Below are 10,219 nucleotides of genomic sequence, written 5' to 3' on the forward strand. Positions count from 1 at the left end.
TGACTCGGTGCATATACAATCTACTACCATGGCTATGCATGAAGCGGAAATTCATCATGATGCCAGTACTTATCCTATGCCCAAAGCAGCCCGGAAATGACATCGATGTGTACTTAAGACCCTTGGTCGAAGAACTCTTATTGCTATGGCGTGAAGGAGGTGTACGGATGTGGGATGAATACAAACAAGAGGACTTCAACCTACGAGCATTGTTGTTCATAACCATCAATGACTGGCCTACTTTTAGTAACCTGTCAGGACAATCGAACAAGGGATATAGAGCCTGTACACACTGTTTAGAGGATACCGAAAGTATATGGTTGACTCACTGCAGAAAGTGTGTATACATGGGTCATCGTCATTTTCTTCCCATCAGACATCCGGTACGAAAGAAAGGTAAGCATTTCAAAGGGCAAGCGGACCACCGAACAAAACCGAGGCACTGTAGTGGCAATGACGTCTTTGAAATGGTCAAAGATCTAGAAGTAGTATTTGGAAAGGGACCTGGTAGCCAACTTGTTCCGAGTGAAAACGGATTGGCGCCATATTGGAAAGTCTTAGATGTTCACCATGCAATTGATGTGATGCACCTCACAAAGAATCTTTGCGTCAACCTGATAGGATTCTTGGGGCTGTACTGAAAGACAAAAGATACACTAGAAGCACGTCAGGAATTGCAACAAAAGAAAGACAGAGATGCCCAACATCCAGAAGAGCGAGACAATGGACGACACTATTTAAGGCCTGCCAGCTATACTCTTAGCAAAGAAGAAAAGGAAATCATGTTTGAATGCTTGAGCAGTGTCAAGGTCCCATCTGGATACTCATCGAATATAAAAGGAATCCTAAATTTGCAAGAGAAGAAATTGACAAACCTAAAGTCTCATGGCTGCCACGTGCTTATGACTAAAATTCTTCCCATTGTGCTGCGGGGGATTCTGCCTTGAAGCTATGTGCCTTCCTCATCTGAATGTGCGATTAACCATCGTGAAGCTATGTACCTTCCTCAACGCAATTTCTCAAAAGGTAATTGACCCAGTCAATCTGACAAAGCTGCAAAATGATGTGGTACAATGTCTTGTTGGATTTGAGCTGATATTTTCACCATCATTCTTCAATATTATGACACATCTTTTAGTGCACCTTGTGAAAGAGATTGATATCCTCAGACCTGTATTTCTACACAACATGTTCCCCTTCGAGAGGTTCATGGGTGTACTAAAGAAATGTGTTCGTAACCGTGCTCGTCCAAAAGGAAGCATCTCCAGTGCGTACGGAACAGAGGAGGTTATTGACTTTTGTGTTGATTTTATTGATGATCTTAAGCCGATTGGGGTCCCTGAATCGTGGTATGAGGGAAGACTAAATGGAAAGGGCACACTAGGAAAAAAAATCTCATGTCTGCACAGATGATGACTCGTTCAAGAAAGCGCATTATGCGGTTGTTCAACAATCGTCCTTGGTTGATCCGTATATTGAGGAACATAAGAAGATTCTAACCTCCGAATTCCTAGAAAAGTCTGAGACCTGGTTTACACGTCAACACATCGACACTTTAGGCAGCTGGTTGCGAAGAGATGTAATGCATAACATGGATATAGGTGAACAACTGTTCTTGTTGTCTAGGGGACCATCTTGGAATATCTTTACATACCAAGGGTATGAGATAAATGGGAACACATTTTACACGACAACCCAAGATAAAAAAAGCACAAATCAAAATAGTGGTGTCCGTATGGACGCCACAGACAGCAATGGAAAAAAGGAGACATTTTACGGTTACATTGAAGAGATATGAGAACTGGATTACGATCCCAATTTCAAGGTGCCTCTGTTTCGATGCCAGTGGGTGAAGCTGACTGGAGTAACAAAAGATCAGTACGGGATGATAATAGTTAATCTTCACAATCTTGGGTACAGAGACGAGCCATTCGTCCTAGCCCAGGATGTTGCTTAGGTTTTTTACATTAAGGACATATCTAGCAAGTCAAAGAAGGGGATCAACAAGCAAACAGATGAGCCAAAGCGACACATAGTCCTTTCAGGGAAAAGAAACATCATTGGAGTCGAGGACAAGATAGACTTGTTAGAGGATTGTAATAATTTTGTTGACATTCCCCCTTTCACAGTCAATGCTGATCCATGCATCCTGCTAGCTAATGAGGATGCTCCATACTTGCGCCGTGATCATAATCAAGGGACATTTGTGAAGAGGAATTCTGTTACCATACCATTAGCTGCTGATCCCTGATGTATTAGAATCATTATGTAATATTTCATGAACATCTGATGGGCAATTTGAATATTTTGATTACATATGTACTACATCAATATATCTTATATATCTTGTAGAGTTAGTACTTAATTATTTATAGGGTTAGTACTTTCATCACTCACAAACACCCACTTTCACCAATTCTATGAAAATAACCACATTTAATGTAAAACTCACTTTTTTAACGTTAATGTATTGAGAAAACTCATTTTTTTGTCAAAAACCATTAGTTTGGAACTTTTCTTTAAGCTAGTACATATTTGCATGGTCAAAGTAAAAATTATAACATGTATGAAGTTATATAAATCATGGATCCAATCACTTTAATAGAAATGAAATATTTTTGTTGTACATATCAAATATAAATAAATCCATAAACTTTGTTTGGTAAATTTTTGGACCCATAAATTATTTTCTATGGAATTAACAGATGATAATACATTTTCAAAGACAACTAACAAAATAATAGAATGAAGGAAAAAAAAGAAACGAAAGCACCAACAGTTTTGGCGCCAAATGGAAAACGGGCCTCTTTTGTTCCGGGTGGTAGATCTACCCCGGACTAAAAGTGGGCCACTGCTGGGCATTTTCGCTCAGCCCGCCAAAACACCCCTTTGGCCCTGGGTGAAGCCACGACCCGGGACCAAAGGATCTCTTGTCTTGGGTGGTGATTGGACCCCGGACCAAAGGGGGGTGGGGCCTTTAGTCCCGGGTGAAGCCACGACACGGGACCAGAGACCTTGGTCCTGGATCGTGGCTTCACCCAGGACCAAAGGACCCCCCCACCATATATACCACCCCCTTTGTCTCCGTCTTCCTCTGCTCGATCCCACACTTAGCCATTTCTTCATCTCCACCGCCGACGCAGAGCCCGCACGCGCCGGCGTCATCCCTGCCGTCTCATTCCATGTCGAGCACGCGCCGCCCGGCCTATGCGTCGACCACGCGCCGTACGCCCAGCCCTAGCCTGAGCCGCGCCATCGTCCCCCCTCATCGAGCATGTTCCGCCCCCAAGCGTCGTTGTCCCCGAGTGCCGTCCTCGCCCGTGAGACGCCGCCGTCGTCTCCGAGTGCCGCCTCGTCCCCGACCGCGGTATCCGCTCGCCCGCGCGATGCCGCACGCCGTGCACGCCCCGGAGCGCCGACATCGTCCCCAACCGTCGTCTTCCTCCCCGAGCGCCGCCCTCGCCCTGTACGCCGTCACCGCCGTCGCCTGTATACGTGCGCCGCCGCCCTTGCCCATGCCCCCCACCACCCTAACCCTAATTATGCAATGTGATGATTTTGAAATGATTTTGTGCAGGAAACATTGAAACAAAAAATTGTAGACATTGTGAAATTATATGCAGGAATAAAATTGAAAGAAAAGTATTGACAAATGTAAAATTTAGGGTGTAATTTTTTTTAATTTTTGTGTAAATTAGGGTATAAATTAGATGGTTTAATTAGGGCATCATTTTTTGGATTAATTAGGGTATCATTTTATGTATATTTTGGATAAATAGGTGTTATAATTTAGTTTGTAATTTTGTACATACCCAATTGTTTATTTGTGACTACATTAAATAGATGTGAAATTCAATTGAATCTTTAGATGGACAATGTGAGTTTTGTGACTAGACGAAACTGTAAGACTTGTGACTAGACGAAATTGTAAGACTTGTGACAAATGGCTAGTGTCATTTTTGGCAATGTGAACTCCATGGTGAATTATTTAGTGAATTAGTTTGTCTATATATATGTGCCATGTTTTCTTGCTCAAATTGATGTATTTAATTTTAGTTTTTCGTTATATTATTTTTAGAATGTAATTACATAGATGTAGTTAAAATGTAATTTAGTGGACACTGTGAGTGTTGTGACTAGATGAAATTCATGAATATTTCCCATATATTCAGCAAGCGGCCCAATATTACTTTGTGACTAGATGACTATACAAATTTCTAGAAATTTGGTTTATTTGGTTTAATCAGGATGTATATTTTGGATAACTACATTATTTTTGTATTTATCCTTTATATCCAGAAATTTGTATATTTACTTGGATGACTACAATTTTTTTAGAAAATTCTATATTTTCTTAGATTAATAGAGATTAGTATATTCACTTAGATGCCGTCGTCGTCCATGTTGGCGCTCCTTAAGTACCCATTTTATTATACAATTAGGAGTTGTTTTGGTAAATTCTTCGGGATGATTCATGTACTAACCCGCAACTTGGCACCCGAACTTGACCGTTTTCGATTTTGTCCTGGATTTTGGAGCATGTTGCATTTTGACAGGAAATTGGACATTTTCGGAGATGTTTTGACGCATGGTTACAACTGGGCTAAGATGAGAAATAAGAAGAAGAGGCCACACGCAAAAGATGGGACCGAAAGGGGCCAGAAAGGGCCCAGGCCGGCCGGCCTAGCCCATTTCGGAGCCCAATCGGTCTCAGTTTTCTTCAGCACGAAGTATGCGTCAACCCTAATCTATGATTTACCAAAACCACCGACCATATCTGCCTATAAATACCCCGAAGCCGCCGTCAAAGAGGAGGCATCTAGGAGATCGCAGGGAGAGAGATACATTCGAGTTAGACACAAGAGAAAGGCGACATCGGAGGCCTCATCGTCCCTCGGCGCCGCTGCAAGTTGGAGGACAGTAAGGGATCCATCCCTTGCCGGAGATTTCACCACCATGATCGACTACGCTTCGCTTAGCTTCATGGGGTAAACTCCTCATTTGTTCATGGGGTTGTAAGGAGATCTTGAGTTGTAATTGCCGAATCCTTTATGAGATTGATCTATCACGATTCTTGTTGATGATGCTTTGATGCTTAATAGTTCACGACTTGGCTTTGGGTTTGCTTTGCTCTTGCATGGTTTACTTAGATTACATCAACTATCGTGTTCTTGTTGATTCGTTACCGATTATCCTCGTGTAGTGACAGTATGCGGGAGGGAAAGGTTTTGATCTTAGAACACACCTTTGGTAGATTAGATCCATTCTTCGTTGCTTGGCGATTACATCTCTAGTGATCCTAGACCCTTTGGACAAATGCTCTTCATATCTTGTGCACACACCTACCATTGCTCACTAGTCTAGATTAGATTAGATTGGTTAGATTAGATCTATTTCACACTCATACACTCAATATAGATCTTTTACCAACATCATTAGTGCATAGTTAAGCATAGTAATACACTTGTTGCGTGGATTGATAAACCTTGGGGGAATACTCTAAGGGAAAAGCTACATGATCCGTGCGCTTGCGGTACATAAATTGGCGCTTTAAGAAGCGTCAACAAGCTTTTCTGGCGCCGTTGCAGGGGAACAAGCGATTTTGCTACGTTTAACTTTATATTAATTTTGTTGGTTACTAACACCTAACCTTTTCCCTAGAAAATTTTTGTTTTTTTGTTTTTGTTTTGATTGTCTAGATGGCCCATCTCATTCAACATGTGGATGAAGGAGAAAAATCACTAAGGGATTATGCAAGCCCGCGATCGGAGGACTTCGACATGCAAAAATCAGATTCGGTGTTTCGAGCCACCGAGTACGAGATCAAGCCTCAAATCATCAAGATGGCGGCGGCAAACCCCTTTAGAGGAGATGGGACGGACAACCCATATAGACATATCAAGTGGTTCACAATGCTATGCAACACGGTACAACAAGACGAAGTTCTGCTAGCTTGGTTTAGATGGAATCTTTTCCCATACTCACTTGCGGAAGAAGCGAGAAGATGGATTGCACTTGCATCCTTCGAGGTAAAAGGAAATTGGGATGACTTGATGAAGAAATTTTGCGAGCGGTTCTTTCCATTAAGCAAGGTTCAACATATTCGGAAGCAAGTGATCAACTTCGCGCAAGGAGAAGAAGAAGGAATAGATCAAGCATGGGATAGATTCAATGGATTGATTGAACAAGGACCGAAGCTCGGATTTTCCGGTGAAGTACTCTTGCATACTTTTTATTTTTCCCTAACCCCCGAGTGCATGCAATTTGTTCAAATGTGTGCAGGAGGAGATCTCATGGAGAAAACACTCACGGAAGCCGCCCAACTCCTACAAAAAATCAGCAAGGGTGCGGGCATGCGAAGAGATTGGGAAAAATGATGTTCGGCGAGCTCCGAGGAAGAATCTCAAGTGCGGGTGCTTGCTGGAATTTTCAGAAAAGAGACATCGGAAGTGAGGGAAGAACAACCGAAGCATGGGAAGGTCATAGAGACAAACCACAATGAAGAAGCATCGATTCGGAGTGCATCGAAAGACGACCCGGAAAAGAAAGGAAGAACCATGGGCACCGCCAAATCGCTAAAGGAATTCGAGCAAATGGATTGGATACCAATTGACTTCGGAAGATTGTTCGACAATGCAAGACCGCATCCAAATCAATGAGGAATGGTGAAGGTGATAGCGGAGGACTTTCCGCCGGATAATCACACGGGATATACATTTGGCAAGGAATCGGCCGGTGATATTATTCGGAAACTTTTCGAAGAAAAAGAGGAAGAGATTGACTTGGACGAAGTGCTGGAGGTCAAAAAGATCATGGGAGTGAAATCGGAATCATCACCCTACGTGCACATAGCCCAAGTATATGCGATTGGAAGCGATCAAGGCGAAGGTAATCCATCACCCACACCTCGTGTTGATTGCATGATAGACGGAACAAAATGTTGCAATATTTTATGTGACGTTGGCGCCCATGTTAGTGTGATGAGTTCTAAGGTTTATGTTGAGCTTTTTAACGAAACATTAAACCTTGATGCCACAATCATTAAATTGATCATGGGAGATGGTAGATTAATTAAACCGCTAGGAGTGCTTAGAAATCTAAATGTTGCCATAGCGGGTAAAAAAATTCCTACCGAATTTTTTGTGATTAACGCTAGTGATGATAAGCATGAAGGCATAATCCTTGGAAAACCCTTTCTCAAATTAGTAAATGTTATTCTAGATGTCGGAAAAGGGATTGTCACTTTTGATCTAGATGGAGAGAAGCGCATATTTGAATTTCATTCAAAACCGTCTTTTGCTTCACCTCTACCTCTTGATAACGAAGAGGTAGAGAGCATTCGTTCCATTGATTCTTTCAGGGATCCTCTCCAACGCGCTTTGGATAATGGAGACGCTCAAGATGATCTTGGAGAACTAGTGGAAACAATGGAAGAGTTGAAGCCGCAACACGGGAATTTGGAGGAAGAAAAATTTGAAGACATTGGAGAGTTAGATCAAGAAGAGGTTGGTGCGCCCGATGTTGAGATGAAGCCACTCCCCAAGGGATTGAAATATGAATTTTTGGGAGATAGCAAGACTTTTCCGGTGATTATTAGCGACGAATTGAGCCCGGAAGAGACGGTGAAGTTGCTGAATTTATTGAAGCACAAAAAGGTGATCGGCTACTCGATTAATGACTTGAAAGGTATTAGCCCCGCTTTTTGCACACATCGTATACAACTCGAGGAGCAATACAAGCCGGTCGTAGAGCATCAAAGAAGGTTGAGCCATGCTATGAGTGATGTGGTGAAGAAGGAGGATATCAAATTGTTGAATGCCGGAATAATATACCCCGTGCCACATAGTGAATGGGTAAGCCCCGTGCATTGCGTTCCGAAGAAAGGAGGACTCACAGTTGTGAAAAATGAGAAGGAGCAATTGATACCACAAAGAACCATCACGGGATGGAGGATGTGCATCGATTATAGAAATTTGCATAAGGCAACGAGGAAGGATCATTTTCCACTACCATTCATTGACGAGATGCTAGAAAGGTTGGCAAAACATTCACACTTTTGTTACCTTGATGGATACTCGGGATTCTTCCAAATACCTATTCATCTGGATGATCAACATAAGACCACGTTTACTTGCCCGTATGGAACTTTTGCATATCGGAGGATGCCTTTTGGATTGTGCAATGCGCCCGCTTCTTTTCAAAGGTGCATGATGGCTATATTTTCAGATTTCATAGAAGAGATTATGGAGGTATTCATGGATGATTTCTCGGTGCATGGTACTAGCTTTGATAATTGCTTAGCAAATTTGGAGAAAGTTCTTAAAAGATGTGGAGAGGTTGATCTTGTGCTTAATTGGGAGAAGTGTCATTTCATGGTGAAAGAAGGAATTGTTCTCGGTCATGTTACCTCCGAGAGAGGGATAGAGGTGGACAGAGAAAAAATAGAAACCGTGGAGAAATTACCACCACCTACGGACATCAAATCTTTGAGGAGCTTCCTCGGTCATGCCGGATTCTATAGGAGGTTCATAAAGGATTTTTCAAAAATCACCAAGCCATTGACACAACTTCTCCAAAAAGATGTGGAATACATCTTCGAAAGTGATTGTCTTCACGCCTTTCGAACACTCAAGCAATCCCTCATAAGTGCTCCTATCATGCAACCTCCGGATTGGAATCTACCTTTTGAAATCATGTGTGATGCAAGCGACTACGCCATAGGAGCCGTTCTTGGACAAAGGAAAGAGGGGAAGGTAAATGCTATCTACTACGCAAGCAAGACTCTCAATGAAGCCCAATTTAATTATGCAACAACGGAGAAAGAATTGCTTGCCGTGGTATTCGCCTTCGAAAAATTCAGATCATACATAGTTAATTCAAAGGTGATAGTTTATACCGACCATGCGGCAATCAAGTATCTCTTGTCCAAGAAAGATGCTAAACCATGCTTGATTCGATGGATCCTATTGCTACAAGAATTCGATGTGGAGATAAGGGACAAGAAAGGAGCAGAAAATGTTGTGGCCGACCACCTATCAAGGATGAACCATGGAGATGATGGAAAAGAACCGATCGAGGATCAAATGAGAGGTGATCACCTATATAGAATTCTCGACAAAGATAGTTGGTTGAATGAAATAATAAGGGCAATAAAAGGGATGCCCTTGGATCACTTGGACAAGAATGCAAGGAAAAGAGTGATTGCGGAAAGAAGAAAATACTATTGGGATCCACCATACTTATATAGATATGGAGAAGATGGAGTCCTAAGAAGATGCATACCGATGGAGGAACGTGAAGAAGTTCTAATGAAGTGTCACTCGTCGGGATATGGAGGACATTATGGGCACTTTAGAACTCAAGCTAAGGTATGAGCTAGTGGATTCTATTGGCCCGAGATGCATGAAGACGCGAAAAGATTTGTTTCGACTTATCCGGAATGCCAAAGGACGGGGAATATCTCTCAAAGGAATGCCATGCCATTGAACTACAACTTGCAAATAGATCTATTTGATGTCTGGGGAATCGATTTCATGGGACCATTTGTGAACTCACATGGATTTGAGCATATATTGGTGATGGTGGACTATGTTTCAAAGTGGGTTGAAGCTATGCCATGTCGGAAGGCATCAACGGAGGAGTCCACGCACATGATTAAATCGGTAATCTTCCCTCGATATGGCGTCCCGAGAATATTGATAAGCGACGGAGGAACACACTTCACGGGCAAAGACTTTGGTAAATGCTTGAAGAAATTGGGAATTGAACATAGAGTGTCCATGGCTTATCACCCCCGAACAAACGGACAAGCGGAAACTTCGAACAAGCAATTGAAGGATATCTTAAAGAAGACCGTGATGAAAGGAGGAAAAGATTGGTCGAAGAGACTAGATGATGCACTATGGGCATATCGTACGGCACACAAAACTCCGATTAGTATGACTCCTTATCAATTTGTTTATGGAAAAACATGCCACTTGCCGGTTGAACTAGAACATAAGGCGTATTGGGCGATGAAGGAGATGAACTTTGATGCGGAAGCCGCTGGAATTAAAAGGAGAATCCAAATAAGTGAATTGGAGGAGTTAAGATTGAAAGCGTACAATAGTGCATCAATTTACAAAGAAAGGATGAAGAGGTGGTACGACAAGCGATTACAAAACAAGGAATTCAAAGGAGACAAGGTCCTACTCTACAATTCAAGATTCAAACTTTTTGG

The sequence above is a fragment of the Panicum virgatum genome, chromosome 1K (genome assembly GCF_016808335.1).
Source record: "Panicum virgatum strain AP13 chromosome 1K, P.virgatum_v5, whole genome shotgun sequence".
Lineage (NCBI taxonomy): Eukaryota > Viridiplantae > Streptophyta > Magnoliopsida > Poales > Poaceae > Panicum > Panicum virgatum.